The sequence below is a fragment of the Phocoena sinus genome, chromosome 5, assembly GCF_008692025.1.
Source record: "Phocoena sinus isolate mPhoSin1 chromosome 5, mPhoSin1.pri, whole genome shotgun sequence".
NCBI classification, from domain to species: domain Eukaryota; kingdom Metazoa; phylum Chordata; class Mammalia; order Artiodactyla; family Phocoenidae; genus Phocoena; species Phocoena sinus.
The window spans coordinates 65597390-65609464 of NC_045767.1; the positions used below are offsets into that span (position 1 = coordinate 65597390).

Below are 12075 nucleotides of genomic sequence, written 5' to 3' on the forward strand. Positions count from 1 at the left end.
AGGCATTCATTTCTCATGGAGCTCTTCTCTAAATCCCCAGGTGTTATTATCATTTTTTCTACTAGGTATTAGCTTATGAATGTAACAACCCTATGAGGCAGGAACTCTTATCCTAATTTTATGCATAAGGAAAATGACCCTTAGAGACAGTGAGAGATAGAGATATTAGTAACTTGCCAAAAAGTCACACCGTAAGGGAGTGAAGATTGAATTAAATGCCATTCTTCTGTGCTCTCATAGCAGCCTCTGCACACATGGGTTCGTTTGTTTGTTATTTTATTTTTAATCTTTTGGCTGTGTTGGGTGTTCGTTGCTGCGCACGGGCTTTCTCTAGTTGCGGCAAGCGGGGGCTGCTCTTCGTTGCGGTGCGTGGGCTTCTCATTGCGGTGGCTTCTCTTGTTGTGGAGCACGGGCTCTAGGCGTGCGGGCTTCAGTAGTTGTGGTACACGGACTTAGTTGCTCTGCAGCATGTGGGATCTTCCCGGACCAGGGTTTGAATCCATGTCCCCTGCATTGGCAGGCGGATTCTTGACCACTGCACCACCAGGGAAGTCCCACACATGGGTTCTTTATCTCATTACATTTTTATTATCTCCTTATATCTCCCAATTCAATCATGCACTCATTTAGCTATTCATTCTCCAAATATTTATTTATAGTTTACCATATGTCAGGCACTGTGGCAGGTGCTAAGGACACGACATTGACAAGACAGATTCTATATGGGACCTCATTGAACTTAAGAGTCTATAAGGGTGTACAGATGATTCAACTAATGGATATTTGCTATGGTAGCAAGTAGCAGAGGGACCTAATCAGTAGTTAAAGAAGCCTGGAAAAAATGATCTTGAAGCTGATAAGGATAAGGATGACTGGGGAACATCTTTAAGGATGACTGAGGATTAGTGAGGTAAACATCTTAAGATGTTTGACTTGAGGGTGACATGCAGCATGTCATATTATATAAGTTATCTCTTTTTTAAGCCCCAACATCTAGTGGCTTAAGAAACAAATATTTGCTTTTTTAGCATCATCTGCTCATGGTGACACCTTCTGCTCCCACCCCTGCCCCCCACCCTGGCTGCCATCCTGATTCACTACCTGTGCAGCTCCAGCCACCTGGTTCCCTGTGCTAGCCACCGATATTTGGAGTTCTTACAGTAACACAGACATTGACAAGAAAGAGCAGTCTGAACTTGATCAAGGTTTGGTTGATGTTGAAGAAGTAGAAGAAGAAGAAACTAGTGAAGAATCAAATATCAAAGCAGGTCAGCTGACTGTTCAGATGTTGCAAAATCCTCAGATTCTTGTAGCTCTTCAAGAAAGATTTGATGGTCTGGTAGAAACACCAACAGGATACATTGAAAGCTTGCCTAGGGTAGTTAAAAGACAAGTGAACGCTCTGAAAATCCTTCAAGTTAAATGTGCATATATAGAAGTCAAATTCTATGAGGAAGTTCATGATCTTGAAGGAAAATATACTGTTCTCTATCAGCCTCTATTTGATAAGCGATTTGAGATCACTTATGAACCTACATAAGAAGAATGTGAATGGAAACCAGATGAGGAAAATGAAATTTTGGAAGAACTGAAAGAAAAGGCCAAGATTGAAGATGAGAAAAAAGATAAAGAAAAAGCAGACCCCAAGGGAATTCCTGAATTTTGGTTGACCATTTTTAAGAATGTTGACTTGCTCAGTGATATGTTTCAGGAACATGATAAACATATTCTGAAGCACTTGAAAGAAAAGTGAAGTCCTTAGATGCAGACCGGCCTATGAGTTTTGTCTTAGAGTTTCACTTTGAACCCAGTGAATATTTTACAAGTGAACTGTTGACAAAGACACATAGTATAAGTCAGAACCAGATGATTCTGTTCCTTTTTCTTTTGATGGACCAGAAATTAAGGGTTGTACAAGGTCCACATAGATTGGAAAAAAGGAAAGAATTGTCACTTTGAAAATCATTAAGAAGCAGAAACAAGGGACTTGGGGCAGTTTGTACTGTGACCAAAACAGTTTCTAATACTCTTTAATATTTTTGCACCTCCTGAAGTTCCTGAGAGTGGAGATCTGGTTGCTGCTGCTGAAGCTATCCTTGCTGCAGACCTTGGAAGTCATCACTTTTTACATGAATGTATAATCCCAAGATTAGTGTATACTTTACTGGAGAAGTTACTAAAGAAGATGATGATGATTATGATGAAGAAGTTTAAGAAGAGGATGAGAAAGGGGAAGAAGAAGGAGATGAGGAAAATGATCCAGACTATGACTCAAAGAAGGATCAAAACCCAACAGAGAGAAAGCAGCCGTGAAGCAGGATGTATGTGGCCTTGAGGGTAACTTGCACTGATCTAACTTCAGCTTCCTTGGAAAGGAGGAATTTACATAACTTGAAAAGCCTATTTCAAGTCTTTTGTTGTTGTTTGTTTGCTTGTTTTTGTAGCTTAAAATAAAAATATCAAATTAAAAAAATGATCTCACAGTTTCTGTGGACAGGAATTTTTTTTTTCTTTTTCTTTACTTTCTTTTTTTTTTAATTTTTGGCCACACCGTGCAGCATGCAGGATCTTAGTTCCCTGACCAGGGAAGAGTGGAAGTGCAGAGTCTTAACCACTGGACCACCAGGGAAGTCCCTGTGGTCAGGAATTTGGAAGTGACTTAATTGGGTAGTTGTGGCTCAGGGTTTCTCATGAGGTTACCATCAAGATATTGGCTGGGGCTGCAGTCATCTGGGTGCTTAATAAATTTGGCTGGAGGATCTGCTTCCAAAATGGCTCATTCTCATGGTTGTTGGCAGGAGGCCTCAGTTCCCTACTGAAACCGTGCACCTCAGATTGGGACTTGAACCCACATGCCAGGACTTCACCCCGGCCAAAATCCAGACTGGGACTCAAACCCAAGGGGCTGGGACTCGAACATGGCCAAAACCCAAGGTCTTGCAACTGAGATCACACACCTGGTTTCAGGACTTAATGAAGCTCAGGTTCTTGATGTCTCATTGCAGAAAGAATTCAGTGAGACATAAAGTGGTAGGTGAGACGTGGATTTATTTAGAGAGAAACACAGTCCACAGAGTGTGGGCCATCTCAGAATGCAAGAGCAGCACCAGGGTATGGGGTTGTCAGTTTTTATACGGGTGGGTAATTTCACAGGCTAATCAGTGGAAGGAGTATTCTAGCTATTCCAGGAAGAGGCTGGGATTTCCAGGAATTGGGCCATCACCCACTTTTTTTTTTTTTGCGGTAAGCGGGCATCTCACTGTTGTGGCCTCTCCCGTTGCGGAGCACAGGCTCCGGATGCGCAGGCTCAGCAGCCATGGCTCACGGGCCCAGCCGCTCCACGGCATGTGGGATCTTCCCTGACCAGGGCACAAACCCGTGTCCCCTGCATTGGCAGGCGGACTCTCAACCACTGCGCCACCAGGGAAGCCCCACCACCCACTTTTTGATCCTTATGGTCGGCCTTGGAACTGTCACGGCACCTGCCAGTGTGTCATTTAGCATGCTAATGTATGTAGTACAATGAGCGTATACTGAGGGTCAAGGTCTAGTGGAAGTCGACTTGTCCGCCATATTGGACCCTTTTGGTTCTAATCAGTTTATGTCATGTCCTCTGGCTATGTCGTTCTTTCAAAGGTTGTGTCCTACCCACTTCCTTCCTGTTTCACTACCACGTGAGTCTATCCATAGAGCTGCTTGAGTATCTTTGAAATATGACAACTTCCCTAAGAGAGAGCAAGGAGGTCACAATGCCTAATGACCTAGTCTTAGAAGTCATGCAACATCACTTTACCACATTCTACTCATTAGAAGTGAGTCGCTAAGTCTAGCCCATATTGAAAGGAGAGAGAATTACACTTCAACTTTTTGAAAGGAGGAGTGCCAAAGATCTTGTAGACATATTTTAAGACCATCAAACATATTCAAGGAAAAAAAAATTCAGCATGGGGCTTCCCTGGTGGCGCAGTGGTTGAGAGTCCGCCTGCCGATGCAGGGGACACAGGTTCGTGCCCCAGTCCGGGAAGATCCCACATGCTGCAGAGCGGCTGTGCCCGTGAGCCATGGCCGCTGAGCCTGCGCGTCCGGAGCCTGTGCTCCGCAACAACGGGAGAGGCCACAACAGTGAGAGGCCCGCTTACCGCAAAAAAAAAAAAAAAAAAAAATCAGCACGGCTAGAATTAGAGTAAAAGATGAGGGTAATGACTGATGAAGAGAGGACTGGTGAATGATGACAGTGGAAAAATTAGCTGGAACCAGATTCCTTATTTCCCTATTAATCTTAGTGATTTAGTTTTTATTTTTAGGGCAGTGGGAAGCCATTGAAAAGCTTTCTTTTTTATTTATTTTTAAATTTAAATTTGTTTTCATTTTTTAATTTTTTGATCACGCTGTGTGGCTAGCAGGATCTTAGTTCCCCAGCCAAGGATCGAACCCATGCCCCCTGCAGTGGAAGCGTAGAGTCCTAACCACTGGACTGCCAGGGAATTCCCAAAAGTTCTCTTTTTTAAAGCTTTATTGAAATATAATTCATAAACCATACAAATCACCCATTTAAAGTTTTCAACTCAATGACTTTTAGTATATTCACAGAATTGTGCGGTTAGCTCTACAATCAGTTTTAGAACATTTTCATTACCCCAAAAAGAAACCTTTAGTTGTTACTCATCCTCCCTGTCCCTAGGCAACCACTAATCTACTTTTTCTCTCTATACATTTACCTATTCTGGGCCTTTCATGTAAATGGAAATGTGGTACTTTGTGACTGGTTTCTTGAAATTATGTTTTCAAGTTTCATCTATGTTGCAGTATATATCAATAGTTCATTCCTTTTTTGTTTTAACAAACATTTTATTTACTTATCTTTTGGCCTTTGTGTGGACATGTTTTCACTTCTCTTGGGTATATACCTAGGAGTGGAATTTCTGGGTCATGTGATAACTATATGTTTAAATTTTTGAGGAACTTCCAGGCTGTTTTCCATTCATTTGCACCATTTTACATTCCTACTAGCAACATATGAGGGTTCCAGTTTCTTCACATCTTTGCCAATACATGTTGTTGTCCATCTTTTTGATAACAGCCATCCTACAGAGTGTGACAAGGCATTTCATTTTGTTTTTAATTTGCATTTTTGTCTTAAAATGTAGATTTTGGGACTTCCATGGTGGTCCAGTGGTTAAGGCTCCGTGCTTCCACTGCAGGGGGAACGAGTTTGATCCCTGGTTGGGGAGCCTGGGATCCCACATGCTGCATGTTGCGGACAAAAAAATAAAATAAAATAATAGATTTTGTTATTATTCAGGTATGACAAGGTCAACAGATCAGATTGCCATTGAAAAGACAGCTGTTATGCTCAGAGATCCCAAGAAGAGGTGGCACGCCATGCCATGGCAGAGGAAACCACCAAGTTCAGTCAGGAGGGGAGGGGAATGTGGGTAAGAATTTTATTGTGATTTCTGTGGTAAGCAACAAGTGAGGCTGAGTACGGTTTAGGATTGGCTAGGTTGAATAATTTCCATAAACCCTGGGGCAAAGGGACTGCTCCTAGCTGTCTGGTACCTGGCCGGGGGGAGTAAGATAGGGAAATAGTAGCCTGCAGTATAAGAGTTTGATAAAGAATGTGATTGAGGATTTCGGCTGTAGATTGGTTGGTTTGTCTATGAAAGGCATGCCTCCAGGCAAGTCGTTTTACTGTCCATAAAAATTGGCTAACCCCGGCAGGGGAGGGGCAGGAGCTTCAGGTCAGCAAGGTCCCAAAATGTCAGAGCATCAGAAACATACAATTTCCCTGATAGTTAATGTTGTTGAACCCTTTCATATGCTTATTGGCCATCTTTGGAGAAGTGTCTGCTCAGATCCTTTGCCCATTTTAAAATTGGGTTGTCTTTTATTATTGAGTTGCAATAGTTCTTTGTATATTCTAGCTACCAGTCCCTTATCAGATATATGATTTGCAAAAATTGTCTCCTGGGACTTCCCAGGACTCCTTGCTTCCACTGCAGGGGACACGGGTTCAATCCCTGGTCTGGGAACTAAGATCCCGCAAGCCTTGCAATGTAGCCAAAAGAAAAAATAAATTAAAATTATAAATAAATAAATAAAGGTGAGGGGTGAGAGCTAGAGCACAGGGAATAAGTAGCCTTAGTTAGGAGGAGAAGTTATGCTGCTCCCATGGAACCAGGAAGGCTGGCAGAAAGCATGAGTGGCCACGTACTGGCCCGCTGGCAGGAAGCTGGTGGAGTTCTTCAAAGGAAGGCCATGGCTGCACCCTCAATGCCCATCACAGGGCCTGCTGTAGAGTAAGGACTCAGTAAATGTTTAATGAACTGAACAGGCTTGGGTTTCAGTCATGATTGCATCATGATTATATCACGATTTCTAGATACGATCTTAGGAAAGTTACTTACTCTCCGTGCCTCATTTCCCGTGAAAGTGGGGATAAAAATCCCAGTCATTGAGTCAGAAACTATATATATATATATATATATATATATATATATATATATATATATATTCACCAAAATCTGTTTCCTTTTCTTCTTGGACACACAGCTAGATAATGCTTTGCAGCCTCCAGTTATGTTAGGCACATACTGACTGGCACATCATTGGCTCTCAATAGATGCTTAATGAAAGAATATAACTACTGAGATATTCCATTATAAACTTTGTTGTGTCACCAGTTCTTCCTTACCTTGATCCAAGATGACATCTTGTCTGGCCATATGGAGGTAGTTAAGTCCAAATGAAAATTTCCTGTGGATGATCTGTTGTAAAGAATATGATTTGTTTTACACAGAACTAACTAATGATAATTAATTTCCCCCTAATTATAATTCATGGAGAAAAGCAGGTGGTATTCTTAATTCCCTGAATAGAACTGGAGGGAAACAGTAGTTGTGGAAAACTTTTGCCAGAGTATTTCTCCCCCCACAGGCCCCCTCCCATGTAATTTAAGGGTACACTGTTATTAGAAGTAGTGTGAGGGACGTTTTGATTAGAGAATGGGAAAATTGAACTGCCACTAACAAAAACTTGCTGACTATGGAGGTGGCGCGCTCTAGGGTTTTAGTACCTTAGATGAAGCTGTCAGTGATTCAGATTTTCAACCTCAACTTTTCTGGTTTAATAACATGGTCAAGTCAGTTACATGAATGCATTAAACAAATCCATGAATTCTCATGCCAACCAATTTCTTGTGTGAATAATTTGTAAATCAGGATGCTAATTTATTAATTTACAATGATAAATGTAACCAGAGAGCAGGTTGTATGGCTTATCAGCTGCTTGATACACTCTTTCTTGGTAGGAAGATATGGGAGGCCATATAGTTATAATCAGAAAGTTTTCTGGTAAACTGAAATCTGGAGCAAGAAGAGTTAGATGGGTTATCTTAAAGCCCAGGATTATCGAATTATGGTAAGTGAATGTAACCATTTCAGTAGTAAGGACAGGCTTGCTAAGAGAGGGTTGCTTTTTCTCTACTGATATTTTCTTTTTTTTTTTTTGTGGTACTGGGGCCTCTCACTGTTGTGGCCTCTCCCGTTGCGGAGCACAGGCTCCGGACGCACAGGCTCAGTGGCCATGGCTCATGGGCCCAGCCGCTCTGCAGCATGTGGGATCTTCCCAGACCGGGGCACGAACCCGTGTCCCCTGCATCAGCAGGCGGACTCTCAACCACTGTGCTACCAGGGAAGCCCTGATATTTTCTTTTATGTGGACTGAGCTAGAATGGTGTAACTCCTAGCTTCTCCCTATTCCTTTACCCATCCCAGAGTAGACAGTGACATCTGATTGGTAAATTCACGAAGAACAACTTAGGCATGGTTGCCTGATTTCCTCTCTTCTCTCTGGACAGGAAGGCTGCTCAGAGAGTACATACCAAGGATTTATGACTTACTTGGTCCAATGTTTTACCCAGGGCTAATTTCTCCATTAGGCCCAGTGGGCCCAGTGTCTAGGGGTCAGGATATTTTCGGGGGCCTTGAAAATGTTTTCATTCAATTTAAAATGAGAAGGAAAAAAACAAACTTGTAGGCTTAAAGAAAATGTTTTTTGGTTTGTTTTGTTTTTTTAAAGAAGATGTTGGGGGGTAGGAGTTTATTAATTAATTTGTTTATTTTTGCTGTGTTGGGTCTTCGTTTCTGCGCGAGGGCTTTCTCTAGTTGTGGCAAGCGGGGGCCACTCTTCATCGCGGTGCACGGGCCTCTCACTATCGCGGCCTCTCTTATTGCAGAGCACAGGCTCCAGATGCGCAGGCTCAGCAGTTGTGGCTCACGGGCCTAGTTGCTCTGTGGCATGTGGGATCTTCCCAGACCAGGGCTTGAACCAGTGTCCCCTGCATTAGCAGGCAGATTCCCAACCACTGTGCCACAAGGGAAGCCCAAGAAAATGTTTTAATATACGGTATTAATATATTTTATTTATATCAGTGCAGTCATAAAATATGTCTTTAAATGTTTTTTTATGGAGGAAGGGACCCATAAAGGCAGAAGTGCCTATGGCCCCATGCAAGACCCAGTGTTGCCCTGTGCTGCCTGTGGAATAGGGTGGGGAAGTCTACTTAACTGAGTTGTTCAGGTGACAGGTCAGTTTGGTTCTCATAAGCTACAGCCTCCAGTTGGTCCTTATCAGTTCAGGAGATACTTGATCCATCATTTACCTTACACTTGCCCTTTATTCTCAATTTAGACAGAGAAGACCAATGCTATTTACTGGGCTCCCTGAAGACCCCAACATAAATCACAGGAATATATATTTACTGGGAATTCCCTGGCAGTCCAGTGGTTAGGACTCCAAGCTCTCAGTGCCAAGCGGGGTGGGGGGGTGGGGGGTTCAGTCCCTGGTCGGGAACTAAGATCCCACAAGCCCCGAGTTGCAGCCAAAAAAACCCAAACAAAACCAAACAGAAAAGGAATATATATTTACTGAATTAAATGGAAGGAGACTGGAGAATTTGTATACTGAGCAGGGCTACTCTGATCAATGCTGGTCAATCTCTGACAAATTACTGTTATTTAACTTCCCTTTTCTATGTTCCATGCAGCTGCAAATTCCTCTGTATTTTGGAATCAGCCAAAAGAAAATGAGGAAACTCCTTGACATCATCCTACAAACCATCCTGATTTGGAACAGGTATTTTTCAGCAGTCCATCAAAGCAAATAATGAGAAATTCCTATGCCCTACCATGAACAAATGTCCAAGGTAGGACATATTTTGAAACACTCACATCTATACGGGACCTAAAGTAAAATCTGGAACTGTTTTACATGTGACAAAGGCACTTAGGTGATATTACATTCAGAGAGCAAGTTGGAATGACAACATTTTTTCTAGGAATGATAAGGTTTTTCTAGGAAAACAAGATTTAATTTTTTTCCCTTATCTAGTTTACTTGATTAAAACGCTGGATATCGGGCTTCCCTGGTGGCACAGTGGTTGAGAGTCCGCCTGCCGATGCAGGGGACACGGGTTTGTGCTCCACTCCGGGAAGATCTCACATGCCGTGGAGCGGCTGGGCCCGTGAGCCATGGTCGCTGAGCCTGCGCGTCTGGAGCCTGTGCTCCGCAATGGGAGAGGCCACAACAGTGAGAGGCCCGCGTACCGCAAAAAAAAATAATAATAAAAAACAAAAAACTGTACATACTTAGAGTGTATAACATGATGATTTGATATAGGTATACATTGTGAAATGCTTATCACAATTAACACATCCCATCACTTCTCATAGTTACCTTTTGTATGTGTGTGTGCACACGAAGAACACTTAAGATGCATTCTCTTAGCCAATTTCAATTCTTAAAAGTTATCTCCTCTCCGTAGATATTCTTAGTACCCTATTCCTTCCTTCGAGATATTTGTTTCCTCACTTTTTTTTAAAAAGAAGCAGCACTTTATGCCTGCCTTTTTATAGATAAATAACTGCACAAAGAAAATTACTTTTTCTTCATGATTGAATCCATAATATCTGCAATTAATAACTACCATCTATTGAGCCTTTACTTTTACATGCTTTCATTATTTTAATTAATCATAAGTAGATATAATGAATGCATCAGAGAGGTGAGAAATTTGAGTTTTAGAGGGCTTAAAGTAATTTTCCCAAGGCCACAAAGCTTGCAGCTCCTGTTGAGTGTGGTAAAGAAATCTTTTATAAAGATAAGCCCACTGATATTACTTACTTTAGGTAACAGCAATATAACTCACTATCCAGTTTCTACCAGATTTAAAATTGAAAAACACAGGAGTTCCAGCATATGTTGGTTCTTACTTTCTTTTAGTAATGTTATTGCAAAATGTTATTCTAAGTTTAATTGGGAATGAAAACAAGGATTTATCAGCCACTATGTAAAAGAGGAAAAAAATCCTGAGACAGATTTTCTTTTGATTTGCCATATGCTGTGTCATGGAGTAATGCTCATTCTTTTACTCATCAAGTGTTCAAGGAGTGTTTTGTACAAGGGTCTGAGTTTGGTAATGAGGAATACAAGACTAAATGGGAAACAGAACCTATCTTCAATGAATTGATGATCTACTAAGGGAGATTATAAATATGTAAATAATTAAATTAAGTGGAATGCTCCAAGTCAAATTAAAAGGATAGAAATGTAAAGGTGGCATAAATTATTTTCGACTGAGAGGAAATCATACTTATGTTCTAAACATAAACAAGCATGTTTAGAATTTAGCTGTTAAATAGACCGAAGATGCTTTAGACAAATATCAAAGATTTGTTTATAATAAATTACAAAATTTTATTTATTTACAAAAATCCAAGACATTTTAAAAAATGTAAATTTTATTATTTCCTTAAAGGCCAGTCTTTCATCTAAAGAAATGCCAGGGTTCATCTTATTTAAAGTGTTAAGTGGTAACATTTTGCCATTCTACAGATTCATCTGGCATTTTAGAGAATTAAATATTGTAACATAACCAACTGGAAGATTATAGAGAGCAATGTGAGATCAGGAGTAGCACCTTGGTATTTAAGGTACATCAAGATACTCAATAATTCAGATATTCTTAAATTTCTTCTTTAAAATTAAAAGATACCCAATCTCAAATGAGAATGAGCATGATAAACAATCAGTTTATCCAATGTTTTAACCTAATGCTTACGTCTCATTCTTTAAAAGATGTGTTGTACTTTTCCTATTGGTTTAGAATTTAAACCAATAAGGAAGGAGGAAATCTTTATAAATATTCACAAAGAAGGCTGGCATTGTGGATGTTGAGTAAAGATTGCTTTGTTCTTCATTTGAGTCTGACTTTAGAACTTTATAGTATTGATGTTTTTCTTTTATTGATATAGGAAGCAAACACTATTTTTTCTATAAATATTCAGCCTGGGTGATGTCTTGCTGGCTTGAAATATATTTTCCAGTGTTAAGAATACTTTATTTCTTTTTGTTCAGACCTAAGATGTGATGAATCCTTAACAATGTTCAAAGGAAAAATCAAGAATTTAAATGCCAGTTTTTATTATCATGTTGATATTATCAGCATGATAATCATTTTATTATCATGTTCATATTTCATATGAATGAAATTAATATTAACTTGCTAGATTTCTTTGAAGTTTATAATTACTAGGATTCTTTCATTACTAAAGTGGCATGTATCACTGTTATTAGTCTCTTTTAATGGATGTTCAGAGGCAGAGATAATGTCAGGGTCTCAGCAAAAGTTATTTATATCTTGAGATTCTGGGTACTTTGTTAAAATCTCTGCTGCTTCAAAATTAATAAAAGCATTGATAGGGGTGTTTGTGTTTTAATTTCTTAACAGGGGCTCAAGGGACTTTTAAAAATACAAAAATCATACAAAAGGGAAAAAAAAACCATACCTTTTTTCCCCCGTGTGGCTGGTTTCATTAGAACATGTACCAAACCCGAGGTCTCTGCTTAAATATTTCGGGTTTCTAAAAAAACCACTAGAATGTTTTCGTGAGTTCCAACTAGACCTAAATGAAGATAAAAATTCACTTGCATTTTCCCCAAATTTCCACTCAGTTTATAGCAATTACTAAAACAACACTGACAGTCTGTCTCTTCGATGCAAAGGAATACTTTGTC

At 40.2% G+C, this 12075-nt stretch overlaps 1 pseudogene; it reads left to right on the forward strand.

Annotated features, from left to right (window-relative positions):
* Positions 1-1147: 1147 nt before the first annotated feature.
* On the forward strand, positions 1148-2313 carry LOC116753949 (annotated as a pseudogene).
* The last annotated feature ends 9762 nt before the right edge of the window (positions 2314-12075 follow it).